The sequence below is a fragment of the Mustela lutreola genome, chromosome 2 (assembly GCF_030435805.1).
Source record: "Mustela lutreola isolate mMusLut2 chromosome 2, mMusLut2.pri, whole genome shotgun sequence".
NCBI classification, from domain to species: Eukaryota; Metazoa; Chordata; class Mammalia; order Carnivora; family Mustelidae; genus Mustela; species Mustela lutreola.
Window position 1 is genome coordinate 150,902,704 of NC_081291.1, and position 10,876 is coordinate 150,913,579.

General features: G+C 34.6%; 1 pseudogene; it reads left to right on the forward strand.

The window, feature by feature from the left end:
* The first annotated feature begins 549 nt into the window (after positions 1 to 549).
* LOC131826255 (5S ribosomal RNA) lies at positions 550 to 691 on the forward strand (annotated as a pseudogene).
* The last annotated feature ends 10,185 nt before the right edge of the window (positions 692 to 10,876 follow it).

Below are 10,876 nucleotides of genomic sequence, written 5' to 3' on the forward strand. Positions count from 1 at the left end.
CACTTAATTTGCCTAGTTGCCTATGGTCTAAATGTAGGTAATTTACAAACCTTTAACAATTTTCAGCTTTGCTAAATGGTACAGAGAACTGCAATTACATTTAAAATGCACTGGCGCTCTATATGTCAGTAAAAAGCACCTACAAAGACATAATTACAATGTAATTGCCCACAAGTTCATGAAGTAAACATACATTATTAGAAGGCACTCATCTGTTCAATTTAAGTAACATTACAGCTAACATATTGCATAAATAGGGAGCCATTTTGTGACTAGTTACTGTAATAACAGGAGTTTAAATTAAAATGTGGTGCCTAAGTATATGTATTCTTAAGATCATTTCAAATATGTTATTCAATACCCAGTGGCTTGATGTTAACCTGTAAAAAGTGCATTTTAAATATTATATTCATGGAAATATTTACAATCATTGCATACTGTCAGATCTGATTGAAAACTGGCATGACAGAAAAAGGTTTCGAAAAGTTTTAACCCTGAAAAGAAATACACAGATTCGTATTTGCCATACATTTAGAAATATGATGTTCAGTCTACGGCCATACCACCCTGAACGCGCCCGATCTCGTCTGATCTCGGAAGCTAAGCAGGGTTGGGCCTGGTTAGTACTTGGATGGGAGAAATATGATGTTCATATCAGAGGATGGCCAGTGAAGTTCTAATGCTGTACAGAACATACGAATCAGTAGCTTGGAATCGTTAAAGTAATTTTGCCCTGCATTATTAAATATATCAGCCCAGCTTCATATTTTCACCTATCACATCAAATATGCATTACGTACACCAAAGGATCTGAGTTACATATTTTGGAGGAAAAGGATAGCATTACAGGGGTGTAGGAAACCAGCTTTGGCTCAAAACACTTCTGTTACTCCCCTAAAATGAAGGGCCATTCTTTGTTTGAAATACTGTGAGGAAGTAGATGGTGGAAGTGGGGGACAGAAGAAAAAGGGAAGCACAAACCTGAAGCTGATATCAGCGAGATTTATTAGTAGTAATAATATTTGTAGTATAAGACCTTTTATCCTGAAGCTTCTCAAAACACTTAGCAAACTCTGTCTCAATAACATTTTTGACATACATCTGATCCTAGGTTCAAAAACAAGTAGAAAACGGGGACACCTGGGTGGATCAGTTGGTTGGGCTGCTGCTTCGGCTCAGGTCATGGTCTCAGGGTTCTGGGATCAAGTCCCACATCGAGCTCCTTGCTCAGCAGGGAGTCTGCTTCTGCCTGACACTCTGCCTGCTTGTGCTCTCTCTCTCTCTCTGATAAATAAATAAAATCTTAAACAAACAAACAAACAAACAAAAACAGAAGAAAAGAGCAAAGGAAAGACAATGCCTTAACCAGTTGCCCAAGACAGTCAGATTTTAGCCAGAACAGAAGAAAACAAAGTAAACCTTTGGCAAGATATTCCATGAGTGCTTTCTAAGTAAGTGGGGTCTGTAGTATTGCAAGATAAAATCTTATTTCTTGCTAACTCTCCTCCATCTTCATTTTCCCAAAAGATAGAGTCAATTTCTGCAAAATAGCATTAACCATTAGGTAATTAGAGCAAAATAAGCATATTACTTCTATGAAGACATGATTTTTTTTTTTTTTTGCAATGTCTACCCACTTGTTTTTAGTGATATATTGAGGATTTAGGTTCAACAGTTGAATCTTTGTATGAATTTGAATATAATTACTGCTTTACCATTACAATTTAGAAATGTAGATTTGAGCCAATATCTTGTCAGCTTTGCACAAGGCAAAATTCCTTCTCATTTTCAACAATATTTGATAAAAGTAAATTTTAATTAGTAGAAATGGAAAGGAAGTTTAAAAAGATAAATTCGTGCAAAGAATACGATAAAATCATCTTTCTTGAATTTTTTGTTAAGAAATTATTAAACTCATCTCCTGGTCCAAAGTAGCAATGGAAACTTGGAGAGCTTTCTCTCTGTTAGAAGGAATGTGGACAAAGCACACATTAAAAGTACTGCTTTCAACATGTATTTTCTATATTCTTTGGTTTAAATAGAAAATTTCAACATTGAGTAACTTCTATAATCCTCCATTCCCTGTCATGTTTCTCCATCACACTCCCAGCTATCTGCCTTCACCTGGAACCACCTGCTTTTTAAAGATTCCTTCCCGGTTGCTGCATCCCATCTTACATGTGGGGGTTACTGCCTCTGTTCTCTGATGTGGCCGATGTTGAAGAACAGTGAAACAGTGAGTAGGCCATGACACCCTATCTAGAGCAAGTCCTCCATGACTTTTCTACTTCTTACTAGACACTGGGGTTCTGCCCAGCCAGAGTCATGATCAGTACCTACCAGATGGCTAAAATATGGCTTCTATCTTGGCCCAGGCTACTTAGGTAGTTCAAATCATAGCTAAATTGGTAAATACAACTCTATTATAATCCCATTAGGCAGAGTTCATCTTTTGCTTGTGCATTGGAGCTGTGCTTCTACTTGAGACACTTCTACTCTAGCTTTCCACTGAAGAAGATTGCCACCATTTTGCTTGTTGCTGAAGCATTGTTCTTACAGGGAATTATGCACTGGAGAAAGAGAAGGAGATAGATTTTTAAATCCTGTAAAGCAATGAACACTTCCTATTTTTTTTTTTTTTTTTTTGGTACTATAAGCATTACAGCTAAAGCTCACTGTAGCTGCCTTTGTGGAATGATTTCTAGACTTCTGGGAAGAACGTTGGTCTCTCTGAAGATAAACATATAGTGTGTGCATGTATAAAATGTTTATTCTCATTTAATAAGACCTGGAATTCTACAGCCAGATGTTACTTTGAATGTCTTAAGGAGTGATTGCTTTCAAGGTACAAATGATCATAATGTATATAAGACTTTAAGCATAATTAGTGTCAGAGGGTTCAAAATTGAAGTTTTAACTCAAAAAAACAATATGGCCTATTAAATTCTATGGTGGACCTGAGGAAAAAATGTGGATGTGAAGATTTACAATGGAGCACTTGCTTTGTGAATGCAAGAGAAGCATGAGAATTCTTCTTCCTTTCAATGGACTGCTAAGGAGAAAAATACACAGTATTGTCTGGATTCTGCTCAAAAGAAGAACCTAAGGATTGCAGCAGGAAGCTAAAGGCAAATTTGGATCCTAGAACTTGAGGAATAAATTGCAATGAACCACTCAGTATGGAGTAGTGTCCACTGGGAGACAGAAGAATTTCACAAGAGGGTCCCATTGATAGGAATACCCAAGAACCTTTAAATTCCACTGAGGACTGACTTTTATCATCTGTCAAATCCAGAAAGTAGAAAGCTACTCAGCCTAATAAGAAAAGACCTGTCTCTCACCTTTCCTCCTTCTCTTTTTGAACTTGAAATGGCTTAACACACAGCTACCAAGTGAAGTAGAAGGTAAGTAGGAAAAAAGGGAGGAAATTGAACTGTGATCCTTTTATGATGTTGCAGGCGACCACTAACTAGCTTGTGGAAAGGGAAAGAAAGGGAAGAAAATTTGAAGTATTGATTATCTTCCATTGGACATTTTCTAATTACTGAACTAAGACTGTATCTTAAAGAGAGCCTAAGATTATGGAATTTGCCCATGTTTCTATCCAGGGAGAGAAATATTTGTCTCAATGAAAAATTTTTAAACCATTGGTGAGATAGGAAGATAAAGTTGTACTTTGATTATATCACAAATTATATTTGCTCAACATATGTATTATAACAACTATCCTTTGTGTGAGTAGGTTTTTCCCCCAAATCTCCAAAATGTAGTTATAAGGTTGGTGGGGGGGGGGGTGGGAAATGGGATTGGGTGAAAATTGGAGAAAAATTGAAGAGAGGATATGACAAAGAGCATATAATGGGCAAGAAAAGAAGGTTCAGGAAATCCAGTCAGTCAGGGAAAATGAGAGCACAGGAAGAGCAACCTTTCTGGTGAGTTTATTAAGGAAATAAACGAGTGAAAGTGTGAATGGAAAAAATAAGTAAAGTAAGTAACTTACAATCCTTAAGGGGATTAACTTTGGACTTTCTAGATGGCATATAATTGCCACAACACTCTAATAAAAATTGAAAGACTTATAACATTGAAAAACAAACTATTCCTTGATTTAAACACACTATGATGTTATATTTGATTCTGTAGTAAATTCTCAACTGGCTAATTATTATACCTGCTGTGAAATTCACAGGAGATGAGCAATACAGAAAGCTATGAGGTAAAGCTATGGAGAAAGGTCAGAATCTGCCTTGGGGCATTATTTCATAGACATCATGTTTGTACATATTTATCTTCTTAGAAGGCCAACCGTGTTTTCATTAGGAACACCAAACACATAAGAAGCTTTGGCAGACTGTGTACCTCAGTAAATGAAAAGGGATCTTTATCTTTCAAACTGACAAATACTTTTACTTGCCCTTTAAAAAAAAAAGCAAAACCATTTAAATTTGACTATCTTTGCTCAAAAACCATCCCCAAATGCATAATACATAATGTGTCCCCAAAAGATTCAAGATTGATTAAAAGCACATTGAGAGTAAAGACTGGTGTTTCCCTTTGCTTTTCTTGTAACTTATAAAATATATAAAAGACATAGAAAACCGTGCATATTTTATTATTTGTTTATTTTTAAAGATAGCATTCACCCATTTTTATTTATTTTTTATTTGTTTAGTTTTTAAGTAGGCTCTACATCCAACATGGATTTTGAACTCCCATGATCTGAAATCAAGAGTTGCGTGCTCTACTGACTGAATCAGTCAGGCATCCCATCTGTACACATTTTAAAAGCACCCTTTTATAGATTTTACATGTTATACACCCACGAATCTGGCACTACAATCAAGACAGTGAATTTGTCTATTATCCCCCAAATTTCCCCTTGTCACTACCTGCCCTTCCATACTTCCACCATAGACAGGCCAATGCTGCCCTTCCATACTTCCACCATAGACAGACCAATGCTGAACACTATCAATTAGCTTGCATTTTCTAGAATTTCATTTAAATGGAATCATACAGTATGTGTTCCTTTTAATTATCTCTAGATTCAACCATGTTGTAGTGTGTACCAATGTTCATTCCTTTCTATTGCTGAATATTACTTCATTGCATGGGTAAACCACAATTTGTTTACCCATTTACCTGTCAATGGGTATTTGGGTTGTTTCCAGTTTGGGGTTACTCCAGATAAAACTGATATGTATATTCATATACAAGATTTTGCTTCATGAATATGTTTCCATTTCCCTTGAGTAAGTGTCCAGGAATGGAATGGCTGAGTCTTATGGTAGGTATATATTTAACTTCTAAGAAACTGCCAAGATGTTTTCCAAAGTGGTTACACCATTTTATACTCCTGTTAACAATGAAAGAGACTTCCAGTTTCTCCACATTCATACAAACATTTGATGTGATTACTTTGTAAAAATTTTAGCCATCCTACTAGGTGTATTATGTTATATCATTATGGTTTTAATATGAATTTCCTAAGGAATAATGATGTTGAGCTTGTATTCATATGGTTATTGACTATCTGTATGTCTTGCTTGGCGTAGTGCCTATTAAAATATTTTGACCATTTTATAGTTGGGTTGTTTGCTTTCTTCTTTTTGGGTTTTAGATTTCTTTATATATCCAGATCCAAGTCCATATTAAACATAAGATTTACAAATATTTTCTCTCAGTGTATGACTTATCTTGTTTTATCCTCCTAGCAGTGTATTTTGAAAAACAGATGTTCTTAATTTTGATAAATTCAATCTTTTAATATTTTTTTCTTGAATGATGATTTTGTTGTTTTAGATAAGATTTTTTTTATCCTTTGTTTTTTATAGTTTTCTTCTAGAAGTTTTATAATTTTAAGTTATACATTAAGGTCTATTATTAATTTTGAGTTGAATATTCATATGTTATCAAATATGAATTCAAGTCTCTTTTTTTTTGGAAGTCTAGTTCTCAGCTTAATTATTTCAAAACACTATTCTGTTTTCCTGGGATTGCATTTGCATCAGCATCAAAAGGCAGAATGAATGGATAAAGAAGATGTGGTTCATATATGCAATAGAATATTACTCAGCCATCAGAAAGGATGAATACCCACCATTTGCATCGACATGAATGGAACTGGAGGGGATTATGCTCAGTGAAATAAGTCAAGCAGAGAAAGACAATTATCCTATGGTTTCACTCATATGTGGAACATAAGGAATAGCACAGAGGACCACAGGAGAAGGGAGGGAGAACTGAATGGGAAGAAATCAGAGAGGGAGACAAACCATGAGAGACTCTGAACTCTGGGAAACAAACTGAGGGTTGCAGTAAGGAAGGGGGTGGAGGGATGGGTATTAAGGAGGGCACGTGAGGTGAAGAGCACTGGGTGTTATATACAACTAATGAATCATTGAACACTACATCAAAAACTAAAGATGTGCTACATGTTGGATAATTGAACTTAAAAAAAAAAAAAATCCTATGAAGCCCAAAGATTCACAAACCTGTAACCCTGGGGCAAATAATACATTACATGTTAATAAACATAATTTATAAAAAAAAAAAAAGTATGTAAAGAAAAATCAATTGCGCTACAAAATAAATCAATTGGCTACATATGTATGGGGCTGTTTCTGGACTCTCTTTTGTTTCATATATTAATGTATCTATCTTGTTGTTAATATAGAAACTTGATTTTTGTAGCTCTAAAACAAATCTTGAAATCAGGTTGAATTAGTATTACAACTTTGCTCTTCTTTTTCAAAGTCGTTTTATCTATTCTAAGTTCTCTTCATTTCCATGTGAATTTTAGAATTGTTTGTCAAGTTCTACAAAATAGCCATACATGGATTTTTTATTGAGACTGCATTAAATCTAAAAATTGATTTGGAAAGAATTGACATTATAGGGGTGCCTGGGTGGCTCAGTGGGTTAAAGCCTCTGCCTTTGGCTCAGGTCATGATCCCAGGGTCCTGGGAGCGAGCCCCACATCCGGCTCTCTGCTCGGCGGGGAGCCTGCTTCCTCCTCTCTCTCTGTGTGCTTCTCTGCCTATTTGTGATCTCTGTCAAATAAATAAAATCTTTTTAAAAATCGGCATTATAATAACTATCAAGTATTCTACATGAGCACAGTATGTCTTTTTACTTATTTAGGTCTTCTTTAATTATCCACAGTGATATTTTGTAATTTTCAGTGAACATTAAGTCTTGCATGCCTTATGTCAGGTTCATTCCTGAGTATGTTATATTTTCATTTCTGTTATAAATAGCATTATTCCTTCAATTTTATTCTTATTTTTTGTTTTTTTTTATCATGTAGAAATACAATATAACTTTATATTGATTTTATACTTTACACCTTTCTAAACTCACTCATTGCTTTAGTAGCTTTTATAGATTCCATCAGATTTTTTACATATACAGTCATGTAATATCTGAATAAAGACTTGTGTTTCTTCCTTTCAATTTTGGGTGCCTTTTCTTTTCTTGACTTACTGCATGAAGTTCAACATCCAGTACAATTGGTGAATAGAATGGGTAAAAATGGACATCCATGCCTTGCTCTTGATTTTAAGGAAAAAGTATTAGCGTTTTACCAGTAAGCATGACACTGACTATAGGTTTTGTAGTTGTCCTCAACAATCAGGTTGAGGAAGTTTCCTTCTGGTTTTGGTTTGCTGATGGTCATTATTTTTTAACCAAAAAGTGATGTTGGATTATGTCAAATACTTCTCTGCTCCTACTGAGATGATGTATGGTTTTTCTTACTTGTCTGTTAATATGGTTACCTATGTTGATTGAATTTTGAACGCTAAACCTTATTCCATAGGCAAACCCCATTTGCTAATGATGTAGTACACATTTTTATACATTGTTGGATGTCATTTGCTAAAATTGTGTTGAGATTTTTAAAAAATCTATATTCATGGAGGATACTGGTATGTAGTTTTCTTATAATGTCTTTTTCTAGTTTTAGTGTGAGAGTAATGTTGGCTTCATAAAATGAGTTAGGAAATATTCCCTGATCTTCAATTTTCTAGAAGAGTTTATGTAAAATTGATGTTATTTCTTCTATTAAGTACTTGGTAGACTTTTCCAGGGAAGACCTCTGGGCCTGGAGTTGTCTTTGTGGAAAGATAGTTAACCCTAAATTAAATTTCTTTAGTTTCTTTAGTAGAGATAAAGCTACCAGGTTATCTACTTTCTTTGTGATCTTTGGTAGGTTATCAATTTCAAGGAATATATTCATTTAATCTGAACTGTCTTTTTTTTTTTTTTTTTTTTTTTTTGCCAAAAGTTGTTTATGATATCCCCTTGTCCTATTAGTACCTTTTAGAATCTTTGATGATGGTATTCTTTTTCATTCCTGATACTGTCTATTTGTGTTCTGCCTGTTATTTTTTCTCATCAGGTGACTAGAAATTTATAAATTTAATTGATCTCCTCAGAGAAGAAGCTTCTGGTTTCATTCATTTTCTCTGTTGATTTTCTGTTATCTATTTCATTGATTTCTTCTTGGAACTGTATTATTTTCTTTCCTGTGCTTTCTTTGGGTTTCATTTGTTCTTCTTTTTCTATTTTGTAAGGTAGAAACTAAGGTTATTGATTTAAGTCTTTTCTTGTTTCTAGCATTGGTGTTTAGTACTACAGCAAACAAAACTATTAACCTAGCATCATTGCCCAGTGAAATTATCTTTCAAAACCAAAGTGAGTTTTGCAGTTCTTTAAAAAGTTAAAAAGAATTACCAAAGATCTGGAAATTCCACTGCTTTTATACAAGGAACATTGTTCAAGAAAATGTAACATGAGATTCAAAAGAGAGAGATAAATCAAATAAAGAAGGATCTTGGATGTCATTTTAAATAATCCAATCTTTACTTACAGACAGATAAGGAAACTCTTGAAATCTAACTAAAGGTATGCTATAATCAAAGTTTCACATTACATTAATCTCCCTGGAGGAAGTATCAGTTGGGTTAGCAGGAATCCAAAAATTATAGTCCACGAGTCAATTCCCAGCTCACTACTTGCTTTTTGTGAATAAAATGTTGTTGGAACACAGCCATGCTTATTTGTTTACATGTTGTGCTACAATGATAGAGTTGAGTAGTTACAACAGAGACCATATGTCCTGCAAAGCTCAAAGCATTCACAATTGAAGACTTCCCAGAAAAAGTTTGCCGACCCATGGATTAGAGTGAGTCAAGAATGATTTCAGAAACTAATTAGAAATGTTCTAGCAATAATTTTAATGAGGCACTATAAGAGCCTGACATTTAACAGGGTTTCTCAAATGTTTAGCATCATTGGACCACGATTTTCACGATTTCCTTCAGCACTAAATCAAAACCAGGAGGCATTTTGTTAACCACCAACTGGTCTCTGTGAATAAAGCAGTATGTGGGCAAAGCAATGTGTGGATTGGCAGCGCTGCTTTATTCATTCAGCAATGCCTTTCTCGATGCACGTCTTACTTGTGCTCCCTCAGAAACGAGCCTGAAGCACCTTCTCCGATCTATATCACGGCTCATAAAATAAGTATTCTTCTTCTGTAGTTTAGGTGTTCAGAAAATAATATAAGTTATCTAGTTTATATATTCCCTATCCATGTATTAAGAATGAGTTCCTACTCTGGCAGTATCATCCAAATCTAAGTCAAAATCTTTTCACACCCACTCAATATAGTAATTCTCTTCCTGATTGTGTGCTCTTGATGTCCAAAGCCAAATGGTGTCTTGGATAAGGAATTTGGCCTTCAGCTTGCCTTGCTTTCTTCTGAGCTTAATACTTGTCACTTTACAGATGGTTTTATATGTTTCTTGGCAATGTGTGACTTGCAAATGGTTTTATTATGAAGGAAAGAGTAAATTTTGACCATTTTCTATTTGAGCAGAAAAACTCAATTTCATGCTAAAAAGCATGATTTGGGGATTGTTCCAGAGAAATCTGATTGTTTTACCAGTGAGGCCATTTTTCTTTTAAAATTGGTATAAAAATATTTATAGTTTTATGTCACTATTTAACCACGTCTTATGACAGACAACATCCTGAGGATTAGAATGGTCTCTGGTTATTTGAATAAAACCCACTTTTCAGATATTACATATCACATTTTGTATTTCCAGTTTTCACATTCTTTTAAGACATTGTAATACATTCCCTTAGTCCTACACATATAGATTTATATTTTATAATTTCACTGGAGCATTGTTCAATATTTAAAACTATAGCATTATTCTGAATACTCCTATTTGATTTTTAAGAATGTTGCTCCTCAATGACCAACTCTTGAAACATTTATAATTTTCAAAATTAGGAACTTAGTGCCTATCAGTTAAAATAAAAAACACAGATTTAGTGTATGTGAAATATATAACAATAGAAAGAAGACCAGGTGAGCTGTCTCCTGATAAAGAAACACAGCTGACTGGACATCTGTGTGGCCCAGTGGGTTAAGCCTCTGCCTTAGGCTCGGGTCATCCCAGGATCTCAGGGTCATGGGATTGAGCCCCGCACCGGGCTCTCTGTCTGGCAGGGAGCCTGCTTCCCCCTCTCTCTCTCTGCTTGCCTCTCTGCCTACTTGTGATCTCTGTCTGTCAAATATATAAATAAAATCTTTAAAAAAAAAGAAACACAGCTGAGATAAACTGATAAATACATTCTTTTCAGTACCCTCACAACCTTTAATACTATAAATATTATTATTAAGCAAATGTTTGGATTTTTAGGATAATCTTAATTAGCTTTCTTTTTCAAACTACTGAATTATATGTGAAAAAAAAAAATTGTAGTTTTTACATCCAAACTTCCAAACTCTCTGCAGACTGCTTGATCAATTGTCTATTCTTTGAGACCCCAAGTTATAAATTTTTGGTTAATATTAAGT